The sequence below is a fragment of the Aquarana catesbeiana genome, linkage group LG05, assembly GCF_042186555.1.
Source record: "Aquarana catesbeiana isolate 2022-GZ linkage group LG05, ASM4218655v1, whole genome shotgun sequence".
In the NCBI taxonomy this organism is placed as follows: Eukaryota; Metazoa; Chordata; class Amphibia; order Anura; family Ranidae; genus Aquarana; species Aquarana catesbeiana.
The window spans coordinates 23,285,489-23,304,196 of record NC_133328.1 but is presented as its reverse complement, the minus strand read 5'-3'; the positions used below and the strand labels follow the sequence as shown (position 1 = coordinate 23,304,196).

The window sequence follows — 18,708 nt, the reverse complement described above, 5'->3', positions numbered from 1 at the left end:
AGCTGTAAGAATTTATCATTTTGAAGCCTTGGTGCCCAACCTGCGGCCTGGGGGCCACGTGAAGCCCTTTGGTAGTTGTTGTGTGGCCCTGCACAGCCACCAGTGGCGGTGTGTCCATAAGGGCGCAGGGCGCCGCCCCCTCTCTTTCCTGCCACCCCCTCTAGCACCAATAGATAGATTTGTGCATTGCATGAATCTATGTCTGCCGCTGCCACCCCCTATTCAGGCGCCCGGTCTCTTTTCGGGCACAGGGCGCCTGAATTACATCGGCGAAGGGTGTTTTTAAAGGCACCCGATTAGAGCCAAAGGCTCTAATAGGCGTAAAAAAAAGCGATCTGCGCTCGCAGGTCACTCAGCTGTGTTAGAAAAGCGAATGAATATTCGCTTTCCTAACACTAAACCGCCTCTCCGCCAATCAGGTGCTCGGATCTGTTACCCGTCACTTGATTGGCTGAAACAAGAGGCGCTGTGATTGGACGCCTATCCAATCATAGCAGAGGACAGGAAGAGAGGACAGGAGAAGACATCGAGGATCTGTCCCACCGAGATGGTAAGTGCAGACGGCGGGCGGGGGCACACTGGCAGCATTTGATATGGCACAGTGGCAGCGTTTGATAAGGCACAGTGGCGGCAATTGATGGCACAGTGGCTGTGTTTGATGGCACGGTGGCTGTGTTTGATGGTACAGTGGTGGCAATTGATGGGCATATTGGCTGCGTTTGATGGCACAGTGGCTGAGTTTGATGGCACAGTGGCTGCGTTTGATGGCACAGTGGCTGTGTTTGATGGTACAGTGGTGACAATTGATGGGCACAGTGGCTGCGTTTGATGGCACGGTGGCTGTGTTTGATGGTACATTGGTGGCAATTGATGGGCATATTGGCTGCGTTTGATGGCACAGTGGCTGTGTTTGATGGGCACAGTGGCTGCGTTTGATGCCACAGTGGCTGCATTTGATGGGCACAGTGGCCACGTTTGATGGGCACAGTGAGGCTGCAATTGATGGGGATTTTTTTCAGAATTTTTCAGTTTGTTTGTGCCCCCCCAAAAATTTTGAGCACCAGCCGCCACTGACAGGCACCAGGATTTATATTCTGATCGTGTCATCTGTGAGCCAGCATCTTAGTCCAGGAAGTAGATGGTGCCCTGGATGATGCCTGAACAAAGATGGCTCCATTGCTCCGGAGTGAAAAGCAGATAAAGACATTGTCCGGGGGAGTGCTGTGATCTCTGTGAAAGGAAATAAATACCTGGAAGTGTTACATTGATACATTACTTAGCATGCTGCACATCATCATATCTAAAGCTCCACTCTAAGGAATTGCCTGTCGTCTCTATACCCTTAGAGCAAGAACATAGGGCTGAGTGGTGATTAATAGACGGCCCTCCTGACTTTAGCACAATGATGTCATAATTCTACAAGAACAATACTCCTGGGGAGTTTAGACCACAAGAGATATTTTTGCTGACTAAATCACTTGGATCCTGTTTGAATCTCCCTATCGGCGGCGGTGAGGATGAATGTTTCACAAGGGGGGGTCATCTACATGAATCATCCCTGAGAATCACAGAGTGTGAGCGGCACTATTGGGAAGAAGTGGGAGCTCAGAGAAGGATGCAATGACATAATGGGGGAGAAGGAGGTGAACATGTTGACTTTTAAAGTAAATCTTTACTTTGCAAAGGGAATTTTCTCTTGTTTTAGTGAATGAAGTGAAGTAAAGCTAACATTGATGGAGAATATGATCTACTCCTTTAGTAAAACAGGGTCATTGTGCTTTGGATCTGCACTGTTTAGTGCGGGAAAAGGTACAGGTCAGTGTAAAATTCAAAGCAAGTGTTCAAAAGGGTGTAGATATGGGGGGGATAAGGGGGTCCAAAGCCCCCTCCAAGGCATCTGTCAGGGATGACGAGTTCTGCAAACACCTTACAGCCTGAACTGCATGGCCACAGGCAAACTGCAGCAAAGCAGCTGAGGCCCCCTTCTCTAGCTGGGTGCCCCCCCCCCCGGGACCGATATCATAAATACCCATCTTTACTTTTTATTTTCCTGCTAGCAGGGATGTGCGGTGAGGTGAGTGGCTGGTGAAGCACTGGCTAATATCAGAGCCAGATATAACACAGGTTACATACACCGCGATCGTTAGAGCGAGAGCAATAATTCTAGCACTAGACCTCCTCTGTAACTCTAAACATGTAACCTGTAAAAAAATTTAAAGGGCCGCCTATGGAGATTTTAAAGTACTGAAGTTTGGCGCCATTCCACGAGTGTGCACAATTTTAAAGCGTGACATGTTCGGTATCCATTTACTCGGCGTAACATCATCTTTCATAGTATACAAACAAATTCTGGCTAGCTTAGTGTTTTTTTTTTCTTTTTTTATTCATGAAACAGTTTCTTTCCCAAAAAAAAAGCGTTTGAAAAATTGCAGCGCAAATATCGTGTGACATAAAAAAAATCCAACGACCACCATTTTATTCCCTAGGGTGTCTGCTAAAACAATATACTGTATATAATGTTTGGGGGTTCTGAGTAATTTTCTAGCAAAAAATAATGATTATTACAAGTAGGAGAGAAGTGTCAGAATAGGCCTGGGTGGTAAGGGGTTAATTACCATAAGTAATATACAAATAATTATTATATATTGTTTTTAAGGTAATTTACTATATTTTCAAAATCTGTACTCAAGCAGGTGGCTTAACGAACAAATCACTGAAGTTTGAAGTTATAACTTCCAACCAGTAATTTCACAGTAAATAGATAAATAATACATTATTATGTTACACCATATAGCATAATAATATATGATTTAGCTTGTACCTTTTCAGCAGCAGTAGATTCTCATCCTCCCTTTTACCTGTGTGAGAAAAACATGGGATTGTGGGTACACCTTATACCCAGGGCTGGGCTGAAAGGGAGTAGGTGTCCTTTAGACACACGCCCCCTTCTATGACACTGCAGTGAGAGGCGTGCCTCCACTGCAGCATTTTTATTGGACAGCTTGGACCACTGGTACTTCACCATTGGTCCAAGGCTCCAAGCTGTCCATTGAGCTCAGTGCCTCTGACATGAATTGAGAGGCACTGTGAGCTCATCCTCTCCAGTCTCCTGCAAACAGAGTGTGCCAGCTTGTCTTTAAACTGGCCGTTCTGTAGCTTCTGACAGGGCTGCGCAAGGAGCCCCATATCTCTGGAACCATAGGTCCCAAATTTTGACCAGTGGTGGGCTATCTACCTCCTAAATTGGGGGTCTGTGTGATGTCAGGTCGCTGAGCTACAATCCTGGAAGTTTGAACTTTTTTTTTTTTTCTCTTATGTTCATGGCAGGTGAAGCTCTGCCTCACCTGCCTCCCCTGACTGCATGTCCCTAACTTCTAGGTAACATTGCTCTTAGAGTGTCATTTGGCTCCACCCCAAGCACTGTCCACAGTCCAATGTGCTCTTGGGCAGAAAAGGAATTTCTGACACAATTCTTCAGGTGAGTGGTGGAAGGGGGTGCAATAATGGAAGTGGGTGCAGAGGTGAAAGAGGGGGTGCAGAGGTGAAGGGGTGTATAATGGTGGAAGGGGGTGCAGAGGTGAAAGGGGGTGAAATGGTGGAAGAGGGTGTAGGGGGTGTAATGGTAAAAAGGGGGTACCGAGATAAAAGGGGGTACAATGGTGGAAGGGGGTGCAAAGATAGAGGGGGGTGAAATTATGGAAATGGGTGCAATGGCAAAAGGGGGTGCAGAGGTAAAAGGGGTGCAGGGGTGAAAGGTGGTGTAATGGTGGAAGGGGTTGCGAGCGGCGAACAATGGCGGAAGGGGGTGCAATAATGAAGGTGGGTACAGAGGTGAAAAAGGGGGTGCAGAGGTGAAGGGGTGTATAATGGTGGAAGGGGTGCAGAGGTGAAAGGGGGGTATAATGGTGAAAAGGGGTGAAATGGTGGAAGAGGGTGTAGGGGGTGTAATGGTGAAAAGGGGGTACAGAGATGAAAGGGGGTACAATGGTGGAAGGGGGTGCAAAGATAGAGGGGGTGAAATTATGGAAATGGGTGCAATGGCAAAAGGGGGTGCAGAGGTAAAAGGGGTGCAGAGGTGAAAGGTGGTGTAATGGTGGAAGGGGTTGCAAGCGGCGAGCAATGGCGGAAGGGGGTGAAATGATGAAAGTGGGTACAGAGGTAAAAAAGGGGGTGCAGAGGTGTTGGGGTTTATAATGGTGGAAGGGGGTGCAGAGGTGAAAGGGGGGTACACTGGTGAAAAGGGGTGAAATGGTGGAAGAGGGTGTAGGGGGTGCAATGGTGAAAAAGGGATACAGAGATGAAAGGGAGTTTAAATATAAAGGGGGGTGAAATTATGGAAATGGGAATATGTCAAAAGGGGGTGCAGAGGTAAAAGGGGTGCACTGGTTGAAGGGGTGCAGAGGTGAAAGGTGGTGTAATGGTGGAAGGGGTGAAAAAGGGGATACAGAGGTGATCGGGTTTATAATAGTGGAAAGGGGGTGCAGAGGTAAAAGGGGGATACAATGGCGAAAGGGGTGAAATGGTGGAAGAGGGTGAAGGGGGTGCAGAGGTGAAAGGGGTGCAATTGTGGAAGGGGGTGCAATGATGGAAGTGGGTGCAAAGGTGAAAGGGGGTGTCATTTGAAAGCGCAGAACTCTCCCTTAATTTGCCTTACGTGTTGCTCAGAATTGCTTTTTAACACGGGGCTCCTGAAACTATCCCTGGAAGTCACACAGAACAAAGTAACCCATCTTGGAGGAAAACCGAACGAATTATAAATGTGTAAACAGCCAGAGAACATTCATTAAATGTGTAATAAAAGACAATTCTGCTAAATGGAGCACAATGAGGGGGATAAACGGCTGTGTTTATACAGAGCCTGACCTCCGGCCCTCCAACTAAACAAAGTAATGCAATTAGATATTCTCTCCATCAGAAACTTCACTCGCAGGTCATTTGCTGACTATATGAGAAAATACAGTCAAAGGACGCCGCGCCGAACATAAACTCTTCTATTTGGTTGTTTGGTTTTCTAAATGTAAATTTTAGCTTAAAAAAAAAAAAACACAAATATATATATATATATATATATATATATATATATATATATATATATATATAGCTCCCCTTTGTGAATGGAGCTCTGCTTTAACGTTACAATTTGGGAAAAAAAAAATATATAATATATATTATTATTAATATTATTATAATATTAAAAATTTTGTAAGAAAATACAAGATAAAATCAAAGGATGCCGATCTTAGCACAGCTTCGGTTGTTTGGGTTTCTAAATATAAAGATAAGCCCTAGACAAAAAAAAATATATATATAATAATAATATGATAGATAGATAGATAGATAGATTATAATAAGTAAGTATTGGGACGCCTGCCTTTACACAGGGACTCTGGCGTCATAAGGGGGCGTGACCCCAGAGTCCCTGCGCATGCTGGGACCATGACGTCACAAGGGGTCGGGGTTACCGCCTATATAAATGGCTCCACAGCTTGCACAAAGCATTCCAGCAGGAGAGAGCGTCGTGTCAACATCGGAAGAAGAGAAGAAGCAACGAGACAGTGGCGGCGAGACAGCGGCAGCAGACCGGGCCCCTCGCTGGCAATAAAGCTGGAAGAAGATAGCGGCAGGGCCCGGGAGAAGAGGCCGAACACAGGGAGAAGAGGCGGAACACCGGGAGAAGAGGCCGAATACCGGGAGAAGTCGGAAGGAGACCCCCCGAAGTCGGAAGAAGACCCCGGAGCTGCCTAATAAATTACTCTTAAAACCTGTGTACTGTTTTTTTTTTTTATTGACACTTTTCCCTAGGTGAATGGGTAGGGGTACCATGTACCCCATACTCATTCACACAGGGTGGGGGGCCGGGATCTGGGGGCCCGTTTAATAAAGGGGGCTCCCGGATTCCGATAAGCCCCCCGCCCGCAGACCCCGACAACCAACGGCCAGGGTTGTCGGGAAGAGGCCCTTGTCCTCATCAACATGGGGACAAGGTGCTTTGGGGTGGGGGGGGGGCACCCAACCCCCCCATGTTGAGAGCATGCGGCCTGGTACGGCTCAGGAGGGGGGGGCGCTCGCTCGTCCCCACCCCCTTTCCTGGCCGGCCGGGCTGCGTGCTCGGATAAGGGTCTGGTATGGATTTTGGGGGGACCACCACGCCGATTTTTCGGCGTAGGGGGTTCCCCTTACAATCCATACCAGACCTAAGGGCCTGGTATGCCCCTGGGGGGGAACCCACGCCGTTTTTTTCATTTAAAATTTGGCGCGGTGTTCCCGCCTCAGGATTCATACCAGACAGCTGTCAGCACTGCCTGTCACTCATCAGGAAAGGAAAACAAAGTTTTCCTTTCCCAATGAGTGAACCAGCACGACATGCACAGTACCTGTCGCCGAGAACCAGCGCAATGGCATCGCGCTGGAAACACAATCTCGCGGTCAGGTACTGTATCAGTGTACATGAGTGCCACCCATCAGTGTCCATCATTGCCACCTGTCAGTGCCCATCCATGCCCATCAGTGCCATCTATAAGTGCCCATCAGTGCCGCCTATCAGTGCCCATCAGTGCTGCATTTTAGTACTCATCAATGCCACCTATACGTGCCCATCAGTGCCGCCTATCAATGCCCATCAGTGCTGCATATCAATGCAACCTATCAGTGCCCATCCATGCCCATCAGTGCCATCTATCAGTGCCCATCAGTGCTGCCTATCAGTGCCACCTATCAGTGCCCATCAGTGCTGCATTTTAGTGCCCATCAGTGCCACCTATATGTGCCCATCAGTGCCGCCTATCAATGCCCATCAGTGCTGCATATCAGTGCCACCTATCAGTGCCCATCAGTGCCACATATTAGTGCCCATCATTAGTGCCCATCAGTGCCACCTCATCAGTGCCACCTCATTGATGCCACCTCATCAGTGCTGATCAGTGCCACCTCATCAGTGCCCATCAGTGCAGCCTCATCAGTGCCCTTCAATGAAGAATAAAATTTACTAATTTACAAAGTTTTGTAACAAAATTTTCAGTCTTTTTTTATTTGTTTAGCAGAAAATAAAAATCCCAGCAGTGATCAAATACCTCCAAAAGAAAGCTCTATTTGTGTAAACAAAATGATACAAATGTAGTTAGTGGGTACAGTGTAGTATGACTGCACAGTTGTCATTTAAATAGCGACAGCTGAAAGCTGAAAATTGGCTTGGGCAGGAAGGGGGGAAGTGCCCGGTATTGAAGTAGACATATGATATAGACACTGTATACTACTATACCTACAGTTGCCTCAAGGTGAAGAGGAAGCCATTACTATTAGATGACATTATTATATAGTCTGTAGTTGTTGGTTAAAGTCTTATGTTTCTACATTAACATGTAAATCACATCGCTGGAAGATCCATCTAATGGATTCCAGAATTCCTCTGTCTTCGGGAACGGTGGGGAAGCAGGAAAGGGATAATGAGCTGGTGTGCCGATGTTGGCGTGACTGACCTGCACTGCGGGGGGGGGGCTTTGAATCTGCAAAGGTTTTAGGTGGGCCGCCTTGCCAGATACTCACAGCAATTTTACAGTCAATTGGCGAGAACATCTGGAGCGATACATCACCGGCCAGAGCCGAGGAGGGGTTCAGGAACTGCACAGAGGATCAAGCTTCATTTAAACTGGTTGTAAACCTCAGACATGAAATATGAACAAAGCATATCCCTCTATATTGTGTACTTGTCTCACTCTAGAGCACTAAGTGTAATTTCTGTCTGCTGCCTCCTTCCTCTGTTATCGAAGGAAGCAGTGGCAGTTGGTGCTAAATATTTGGGGGGGGGGGGCAAACTAACGCCATCCACCCCCCTGGATGAAAAGGGTCGCTGCAAGCAAAACAACCCCCCCCTAACGCAGTGGCGGCTGGTACTCCGTTTTTTTGGGGGGGCACAAACAAAGCCCCAACCAACCCCATACACCCCCCCCCATCACTTGCCCGCAATACAGACAGGTAGATAGATAGATATATAGACAGGTAGACAGACAGGTAGATAGATAGATATATAGACAGGTAGACAGACAGGTACATAGATAGATATATAGACAGGTAGATAGATAGATAGATAGACAGACAGGTAGATAGATAGATATATAGACAGGTAGACAGACAGGTACATAGATAGATATATAGATAGATAGATAGATAGATAGATAGATAGATAGATAGATAGATAGATAGATAGATAGATAGATAGATAGATAGATAGATAGATAGATAGATAGATAGATAGATAGATAGATAGAACAGAGACCCGGTGAAGGTGATGATATACTGTAAACTATGGCTCTAGACATAGTGCTGGGACCCCTCATGGTATATACACCCTATACAGGAGATATTTCATGAAATGATTCCCCTTGGTGTGTATGAGGTGGATGGCAGTTGGACAGTCGAGTGTCTATTATCACTGTCCTCCCTCCTCGGATTTAGTGGTGAATGGGAGAAGCATTTGGTTGGAGCCAGTCCCCCATGGTCACCCCCCCCCCCTCTCTCTCCTGCCAGGCACATGTCTCTGATCCTGCAGACATTCCTCCCAACTTTTTGAGATGGGAATGAGGGACACCTATCGGAAAAAGTATGCAGGCATAGGACACACACCTTGCCACACCCCCTTAAAGGAGAATTGTACAAAAAAAACAAGATTGGTTAAACCCACATATGCTTTTTTTACCACTGCTATACCTTTATATTGGCTTTTGGAATTTACAAATGCAGCAATTTAGAAATCAGATGAAAGGTTTAGCTCTGGGAAACACTTTTTGATAGATAAAAAGTGCATTTTATATACATCTATAGAGATCTGACCAAAATGAGGGACAAATGAGGAGGAATGAGGGACAGAGGGACATTGCTCGAAATCAGGGACAGTCGGGAGATATGCTGCAGTTTGCCCGGTGAATGGCTGGAGGTTGATTCCCGAGGCAGAGGTGAAGCAGGGCGCCCTCCCCCTCCCTCCACTTTCAGTCCGATCACAGGATGAGAAGACTACAAGAGCCTGTGCTGCTGTATATGGATGGACAGGCAGGGTGTCAGATCACGTACCTGGCTTCTCCTTCCACAGGGGCGTCACTTCCGATTTCCCACCGGCACAGAGAAACCGGAAATGACGCCTTCGGCTTCCTACGGCGGTGCCAATAGAAAACCCAACAACAGGAGAAGGAGAATGACTGCAGTATGGGAGTGTTGCGGTGCATTGCTTTGCGCCACCACGACTCCCAAAAGCAGCCAAATGAAGCGTCTCACCTGCAATCACGTGATGGCATAGACGTCACGCTGTGTCCGGCGCCTGTTTTTTTAAAGGACCTTTTTTTTTTTTTCTGTGTCTATCTTTGTGGGGGCGGCGCCTGTGCGCCCCCTATGGATGGGCCACCACTGCCCCCACGGGAGACAAATGTGAACAAGAAGGCGGCGACCGCTGCAAGCACACCAATGACCCTCCCGCGGGCGTTAGACGGACGGGAAGGTGGCAGCGGAGACTAACCTTAACAGAGGAGGCAGGGGGAATGAAGAGGCGGGCCATTCTCCTCTTGGTTCTCCTCCAGGCTGAACAGGAAGTGTGTCCTGAGACACGATTGGCCAGTGTGTCCTGAGACTCCCAGGCCAATCGGGTCTCAGAAGCTGCTTCCTGATTGGCCGGCAGGAGAATCAGGAGGACAATAGCGAATATTAATTCGCTATTGTCACACAAGTGGACCAACTCAGGCTCTAATCACGTGCTAAAAAAAAACAAAAAACCCCATTGGAACCCCTGCGCTTGATGCCCTGCATGTAGATTAGGGGCCGGGCGCATAGATTAGGGGAACGGCGCCACATATGGACGGGCCGCCACTGTACAAAAGTCACTTCTGACAAGTTTTCCTGACAGCTAGAGAAAAAAGATGACAGGAGAGGGAACTCCAGCACACAGCCTGTGTTTGACAGCCTCAGCTCTCTTCCTGTGTGCTGTGTGGAGGGGGATCCGGAAGGGACTATCTATGATGTCACTTCCGGGTCACTTTCCCCGGCTAGCATAGCCAGGAAGGGATGTATTGCAATGCGATCTGCATTGCAAAACATTCCGTGGGGCCCAGAGGAGACATCTGGGGTCTTTTAGACCCTACATGTCTCAATAAAGTGTACCTAACAAGATATTTGGGGGGCACACCCTAAAAGATGCATTAAAGATGGTGCAGCCATAAGACCGTACAGTAGAAGAAAATATTACAGCGCACACATGCAAAAAAGACATTTACCCCCAGAAAGGCTAGTTTAGAACACCTAAACATTTTCAAAAAAACATTATAAAAAAATATGGGGATTTGGTCACACCATATTGCTATATGGTGCTAAGCCCACTTGCTGCGACAAAGTACCCCATGATTAGTGGGTCCTACACTATCCATGGATTGGGAGATCCTGCTTCTCTGAACCATGAGAGCAATACACTCTTCTAAAATGGGAGAATCTTGAGGTCTCCACCCATGACACAAGTGGACACTAATGAGAGGTAATGAGGGAGTGGGGTGCTCCTCACCCAAAGGGATTTGGTCAGAATCCATACAATAGACAAACAAGATATTTGGGGGGCACACCCTAAAAGATGGATATCTATGGATAGTGTAGGACCCACTAATCATGGGGTACTTTGTCGCAGTAAGGCCCCTTTCACACTGGGGCGGTGGGGGCGTCGGCGGTAAAACAGCGCTATTTTTAGCGCTGTTTTACCGTCGTCTTTGCGGCTGTATTCGGCCACTAGCGGTGCGGTTTTAACCCCCGCTGACGCCCGAAAAAGGGTTAAAACCGCTCGTATAGCGCGGCTATAGCCGTGGTATTGCCGCGGTATAGCCGCGCTGCCCCATTGATTTCAATGGGCAGGAGCGGTTTAGGAGCGGTGAATACACCACTCCTTCACCGCTCCAAAGATGCGGCTTGCAGGAGTTTTTTTCCTCTCTTGCCAGCGCACCGCTTCAGTGTGAAAGCCCTCGGGCTTTCACACTGAACAAACAGCAGCGGCTGTTTTGGGTCGGTTTGCAGGCGGTATTTTTAGCACAATGACGCCTGCAAACCGCCCCAGTGTGAAAGGGGTCTAAGTGGGCTTAGCACCATATAGCAATATGGTGTGACCAAATCCCCATATTTTTTGATAATGTTTTTTTTTAAATGTTTAGGTGTTTTAAACTAGCCTTGCTGGAGGTAAATGTCTTTTTTGCATGTGTGCGCTGTAATATTTTCTTCTTCAATAAAGTGTACCTGTCACCTATAAATCAACACTTTTTTGTTTAACCACTTGCTCACTGGGCAGTTAAACCCGCTTCCTAACCAGACCAATTTTCAGCTTTCGGTGCTCTCACAATTTGAATGACGATTACTCAGTCATGCAACAACTGTACCCATATGAAAATTTTGTCCCTTTTTTCACACAAATAGAGGTTTCTTTTAGTTGGTATTTGATCACCGCTGGGTTTTTTATTTTTTGCGCTATAAATGAAAAAAGATCAAAAATTTTGTAAAAAAAAAAAAGCAAAATATGCCACATATGTGGTCAATGGGGCAGAGGACGGGATTAGCAGGGCAGAAGATGAGGCAGCACTGATGGGCACTGATGAGGATCCTTCTGGGGCTGAAGTGGTTACAAAGTGTGCGCTGGAGTTTGGCTTCAATGTGTTTCTGTATTTAAATCGGCTAGTATATCTAACACTCCCCTCCCCCCAGACTGACAATGCTACTGTCTAAAGGTGCCTCCTGTGCTCCTTTATCCAGAGGGGGGGGGGGGGCACTCTAATATAGGAGGTATGTTACTGGCCTGATCAGCAAGTGAAAACAGAGGGGCCTAAAAAAGAAAACGAATGCAGTCACCACATCTAATGATTGGTAAGCTGCAATATAGTACATTTATGGTTTTGGGTTAAATACCGCATTAATAAAATACAGTACGGTTTAAAACATGTTCAGACTGTTATTCCTTAATCCCTTTTATTTATTACGGGATCGAATCTCAGTAGTTTTTGTACAAAACTTAAAGTCCATTTTTTAGGCGCTGAGAATCCTGACTGTAAAAAAGTGACATTATAATGGATATTATTTGTAAATCGGAGTGTGAAAAGGTGTTAAAATATCTCCGGTAAGCCGAGGAGAGGAGAGGAGAGGAGAGGAGAGGATGAGTTGATGTCTGAACAAATTGAGATAATAAAAATTAATGAGGCGTTGGTAATCCGCGTGGCCTATTATTTTACACTTCAATCCGCGTTACTGTGCGGCCCCATCTGTAAACAATTAAAACAAAGTGCTCGCAGTCCGCCAAGTTGTAGCTCATTCTTCTTTTTATTTGTAAAAAAAAAAAAAAAAAAAAATGAACATGCAGCCGCAAAGCCGTGACCACCCACTTCTTCAAACGCGTTCACAAGACTACGCGCCGCAATATCACTGCCATCAATTAGATCAGTGAAAATTATAGAGGGGCTGTAGTTCCCCTTAACACTCCAAAAAATATGGATCTTGCTTCATTATTCTGCAGCATACTATAAAACACACACAGAAAAAAAAGTAGGAGTAAAATAACCCCCAGTGTTGGTGTCAGTGGATAAAATAATAACCCCCAGTGTTGGTGTCAGTGGATTCAATAATAACCCCCAGTGTTGGTGTCAGTGGATTCAATAATAACCCCCAGTGTTGGTGTCAGTGGATGCAATAATAACCCCCAGTGTTGGTGTCAGTGGATGCAATAATAACCCCCAGTGTTGGTGTCAGTGGATGCAATAATAACCCCCAGTGTTGGTGTCAGTGGATGCAATAATAACCCCCAGTGTTGGTGTCACTAAATGCCATAATAACCCCCAGTGTTGGTGTCAGTGGATGCAATAATAACCCCCAGTGTTGGTGTCAGTGGATGCAATAATAACCCCCAGTGTTGGTGTCAGTGGATGCAATAATAACCCCCAGTGTTGGTGTCACTAAATGCCATAATAACCCCCAGTGTTGGTGTCAGTGGATGCAATAATAACCCCCAGTGTTGGTGTCAGTGGATGCCATAATAACCTCCAGTGTTGGTGTCAGTGGATTCAATAATAACCCCCAGTGTTGGTGTCAGTGGATTCAATAATAACCCCCAGTGTTGGTGTCAGTGGATGCAATAATAACCTCCAGTGTTGGTGTCAGTGGATGCAATAATAACCCCCAGTGTTGGTGTCAGTGGATGCAATAATAACCCCCAGTGTTGGTGTCACTAAATGCCATAATAACCCCCAGTGTTGGTGTCAGTGGATGCAATAATAACCCCCAGTGTTGGTGTCAGTGGATGCAATAATAACCCCCAGTGTTGGTGTCAGTGGATTCAATAATAACCCCCAGTGTTGGTGTCAGTGGATTCAATAATAACCCCCAGTGTTGGTGTCAGTGGATGCCATAATAACCTCCAGTGTTGGTGTCAGTGGATGCAATAATAACCCCCAGTGTTGGTGTCAGTGGATGCAATAATAACCCCCAGTGTTGGTGTCAGTGGATGCAATAATAACCCCCAGTGTTGGTGTCACTAAATGCCATAATAACCCCCAGTGTTGGTGTCAGTGGATGCAATAATAACACCCAGTAGGCACGAGTTTAAGGTTCGATCCCAACACTCGTTGATTTGCCCGAGCATCCAGATATTTACCGGTTCACAGGAAGCCAAACACCATGTATAATAACAGTATTACTACCACTGTCATACATGACATCTTCACTCGGTCGACGGCTGTAAAGGACGCAACCGGGTGTGGTCACCACCGAGTCTTTAACAACTAGTAACATCATTGGCTCCATTCAATTACATGGCAGGAATAGTGCACAAAAAAAATTCAAGGGGTACCCCCCTAATTCATCCTGAGGCCTCCTCCCCCAAAATTTCTATACTAGACTCCTTGGGTCTGGTATGCAGGTTATGAAGAAACATGAAGATTAAGAAAAAAAGGCTAAATATCTTCAACATTGGGGGGTACATTGCCAGGAGGACCCCCTGGAAAACACCTTGTCCCAACATTGATGAGAACAAGGGCCTCTTCCTCACAACCCTGGCCTGGTCGTTGTGGGGGTCTGCAGGCAAGGGGCTTATCTGAATCTCAGATACCCTCCCAAAGGTACACAGTACCCCTACTTGTTCACAAAAACAAAAAGCACCTAATGCCAGATCAGAACCTTGCTGCTAAAATCTAATCTAACATCAAATGGGGTGGGTTTTTCTGGGTGACATCATTGACCATATATGAACACGACCATATTTGGTCAATGATGCCACAGGATCACTCACCGCGCGGTATTTATAGAGGAGCAGTGTTTCCAATTATCAAAAATTATATATATATATATATATATATATATATATATATATATATACACACACACACGGTATGTCACAAAAGAGAGTACACCCCTCACATTTTTGTAAATATTTTATTCTATCTTTTCATGTGACAACACTGAAGAAATGACACTTTGCTACAATGTAAAGTAGTGAGTGTACAGCTTGTATAACAGTGTAAATTTGCTGTCCCCTCAAAATAACTCAACACACAGCCATTAATGTCTAAACCGCTGGCAACAAAAGTGAGTACACCCCTAAGTGAAAATGTCCAAATTGGGCCCAAAGTGTCAATATTTTGTAAAAAAATAACATAAAATTAGAAAGACAAATAAAATGTATTATAGTCTAGGAAAAAAAAAAACTTGTTCAACTGTCTGAACAGACATGGGGGGGAAACATAATCTCAATGGAAAGCATTTTAATTGCATTATCCTGGATGAGCCATCCATCCTATGGAGAGGCCGGGTGATTAGAGACTTGCAGTGAAGAATAGGAATTGTAATATACAGTGCAGTTCATCGCCCATCCGTCACAAAATAAAGCTGGAGATTGTGTTCTGCTCTGCCAGAGAGATTCATGGCTCCCAGAAGGAAGGCACTTTCCATGGTAAATAACACTCTCTCAGCACAACGCTTTTATTGTATGGAGGAAAGTTTCTTGATGAAGAATGGAGTTCCAGCTACTTCCATACATATATATATTATTAGATTGTAAGCTCTTCTGAGCAGGGCCCTCTTAATCCTCTTGTATTTTATTGTATTATAACTGTATTGTCTCCCTTTTATATTGTAAAGCGCTGCGTAAACTGTTGGCGCTATATAAATCCTGTATAATAATAATTATATATATATATATATATATATATATATATATTTATATATTATATATATATAGATTACAGTGGATCCCCAGATAAATAGAAAGCTAAAATGTATATGACTGGCATCACCTGGCTAATGTTATATCATTATTGTAAAGCGATGTGTGTAGGCTATGATAGGGACAGAGGAGTATATACTGTATCATAACTGCATATCTCCCCACTCCAGGCAAACAGCTCATTACACAAATAAAATATAGTATATAGAAGCTGTTTTAGGGCTCATTCACATTTGCCGTTGAGGGGCGGTAAAACCCTGTAGCAGTAAGGAGGCAATACAATGCCTCCTCACCTGTCATATGCGCTCTGAAGAGCAATCCAAATGTGAATCATACTTCAGAGATCAAAGCATGTGTGAAAGAGCCCTTACGGGTTTCGTCCCTCTTCCAGACTATGACTGGACAGTGAAAAAAGAAGAAGCAGATTGATAAGCTTATATCTATATCACTCTGTTCTCTACTCCTAGCAGCATGCTTCCTGTTAGTGCCGGAGCACTGCAGCAAAACTATCTCCATGTGCTTCTTCTGCCCATCCAAGTCTGAGCCCTGCTGTACAGAGACTGGCGTCAGGTCGAATTCAGGGACTTATACCTCTGGCATAGAAAAGATCATTTATTTATTTTTTTCCGGCATTGAGTGAAGCTTTAAGGTCAGATTTCAGGCCAGAGAAAACATGTATTTATTTACTGAGTATTATTTGTTTTATTTATATTTGTATTTTATGTTGATTTATTATATAAATGTACATAAAAATGTTATATGTATTTAGTCATTATCATTCATACTTATTTTATATTATTTAAATAATAATAATACTATTAGTAGTAGTAGTAGTATTAATAATATAAATATACATTTATAAAAATACAGTATTACCTTAATAATAATAATTTATATAATTATTGTTAATTTATATTTATTTATCAATCATTGAGTTTCAGGTACAAAATTTGTCCTTATTATTTTCTTTAGTATATTAATTTATGTAAAAATGTTATATGTATTTAGTCATTATTATTCATACTTATTGTTATATTATTTAAATATTATTATTACTGTATTTATATAAACATATATTTATATTATTATTATTTATAACGTATTAATAATGTATATTAATGTATATTATGTATATTAATAATGTATATATTTATTGCTTATTTATTTTGTTTATCACTCATTGAGCTTCAGATACAAAATATTTCCTTAGATAACCTAAAGTGAAGCGCTAGCAAAATATACAGCTGAAATACTTTTTTTTTTCTGCCTATATTTTCTTTTATTTTTTATTTTGTCAAGCCAATATTTTAATTCAGACACCTCAGATAAGGAAGGATGATACCACAAATCGCTATCACAATTTTGCTTCCTGTGTCACCTGCTACTCACTGAACTGTAAAATAATATCATCAAGATGAATTGTAGTGTCTGATTTTGGGGTTACGGTTGTAACTGATGTTTTGTATACTATTGTTGAATAGCAATAAAAAGAATTTACAATAAAGAAATAACAATAATACCATCAACAGCTGAACATTTGAAAACCTCTCTGCTTTTCCCTACAAACAGACCCCTAATTTCCCCATAAAGAGGACCTGTCACATACAATTTACTATCCCTCGGGGGCTTGTCAGCCCATTTGTGGTAGCAATGAAGTAAAATGAAAAAAAATAAAAAAAATAATAAAATCAGGCAAAATAATAAATTACAAAAAACATACACAGAAAATAATAAGGGGTGCTTACACCAAACAGATATCGCTGTGCATGCAATTATATTACATTATATTCTTTTTTTTTTTTAAACTATAATATTGTGTTTGTGTGCAATATAAAAGTAAATTCAATATATTTTTACTGGCAAATTAATATCAGCTAGTTCAGTCTCAACTGATGGCTTATAAAAATGTGTCTCATTACCAAGGTGTCACACAAGAAACATGTCATGATGGGTAAAAGGAAAGAGCTCTCTGAAGACCTTCCCAACGTTATTGTTGCAAAACATACTGATGGCATTGGTTACAAAAGGATTTCTACTGTAAACTTCTGAATGTTCCAGTGAGCACTGTTGGGGCCATAATCTGGAAGTGGAAAGAACACAATTTCACCATAAACCGGCCACGACCAGGTGCTCCACACAAGATTTCTGACAGAAGAGATGTCCAAGAGCCAAGGACCACTTGTGGAGAGCTTCAGAAAGACCTGGAATTAGCAGGTACAATTGTTTCAAGGAAAACAATAAGTAATGCAGTCACCCACCATGGCCTGTGTGAATGCTCACCACACAAGACTCCATTGCTGAAGAAAAAGCATGTTGAAGCTTGTTTAAACTTTGCTGCACAACATTTTGACAAGCCTGTGAAATACTGGAAGAATATAGTCTGGTCAGGTGAGACCAAAAGTGAACTCTTTGGATGCCATAATACACACAATGTTTAGAGGTCAAATGGCACATCATCCCAAAAACACCCCCCATACCAACAGTGAGGTTTGGAGGTGAGAACATCATGGTATGGGGCTGTTTTTCAGCATACGGTACTGGCAAACTTCATATCATTGAAGGAAGGATGAATGGAAAAATGTACCAAGACATTCTTGATAAAAATCTGCTGCCATCTACCAGGATGATGAAAATGAAATGAGGGAGGACATTTCAGAAATACAATAATTCCAAACACCAAGCCAAGGAAACTCTCAATTGGTTTCAAAGAAAGAAAATTAAGCTACTAGAATGGCCCAGCCAATCACCTAACTTGAATCCAATAGAAAATCTATGGAAAGAACTAAGGATCAGAAAAGGCCCACAGAACCTTCAAGATTTGAGGACTGTTTGTGTGGAAGAATGGGCCAAAATCACACCTGAGCAACGCATGTGACTAGTTCCTCCAACCAGGAGGCGTCTTGAAGCTCTCATTACCAACAAAGGATTTTGTACCAAGTATTAAATACATTTATTTCCATTTTATTACACCTAACTTAATTTCTGAACTTATTTGTTTTGGTGTCTTTGTATGTATGGGTTGTTACCGACATGTGGTGAAAATGTCATGTCAATAGCATCTTTAGAAATATATTTAGCTAGAAAAATGGTGAGGTGTTCAATACGAATTCTACATATATATATATATATATGCATTGCCTTGAAAAAGTATTCATACCCCATGACATTTTCCACATTTAGTCATGTTACAACCAAAACATAAATGTATTTTATTGGGATTTTATGTGATAGACCAACACAAAGTGGCACATAATTGTGAAGTGGAAGAAAAATTATAAATGGTTTTCAAACGTTTTTACAAATAAATATGTGAAAAGTGTGGCGTGCATTTGTATTCAGCCCCCTTTACTCTGATACAATTAACTAAAATCTAGCGGAACCTGCTAACCTGCAGAAGTCACCTAATTCGTAAATAGAGTCCACCTGTGTGTAATTTAATGTCAGTATAAATACAGCTGTTCCGTGAAGCCCTCAGAAATTTGTTAGAGAACCTT

General features: G+C 43.5%; 1 protein-coding gene across 1 annotated transcript in view; it reads right to left on the bottom strand.

Annotated features, from left to right (window-relative positions):
* AGMO (alkylglycerol monooxygenase) overlaps positions 1–18,708 on the bottom strand; it is a 314,856-nt gene that overhangs the window by 61,971 nt on the left and 234,177 nt on the right. The gene's annotated exons all lie outside the window — the stretch shown is intronic.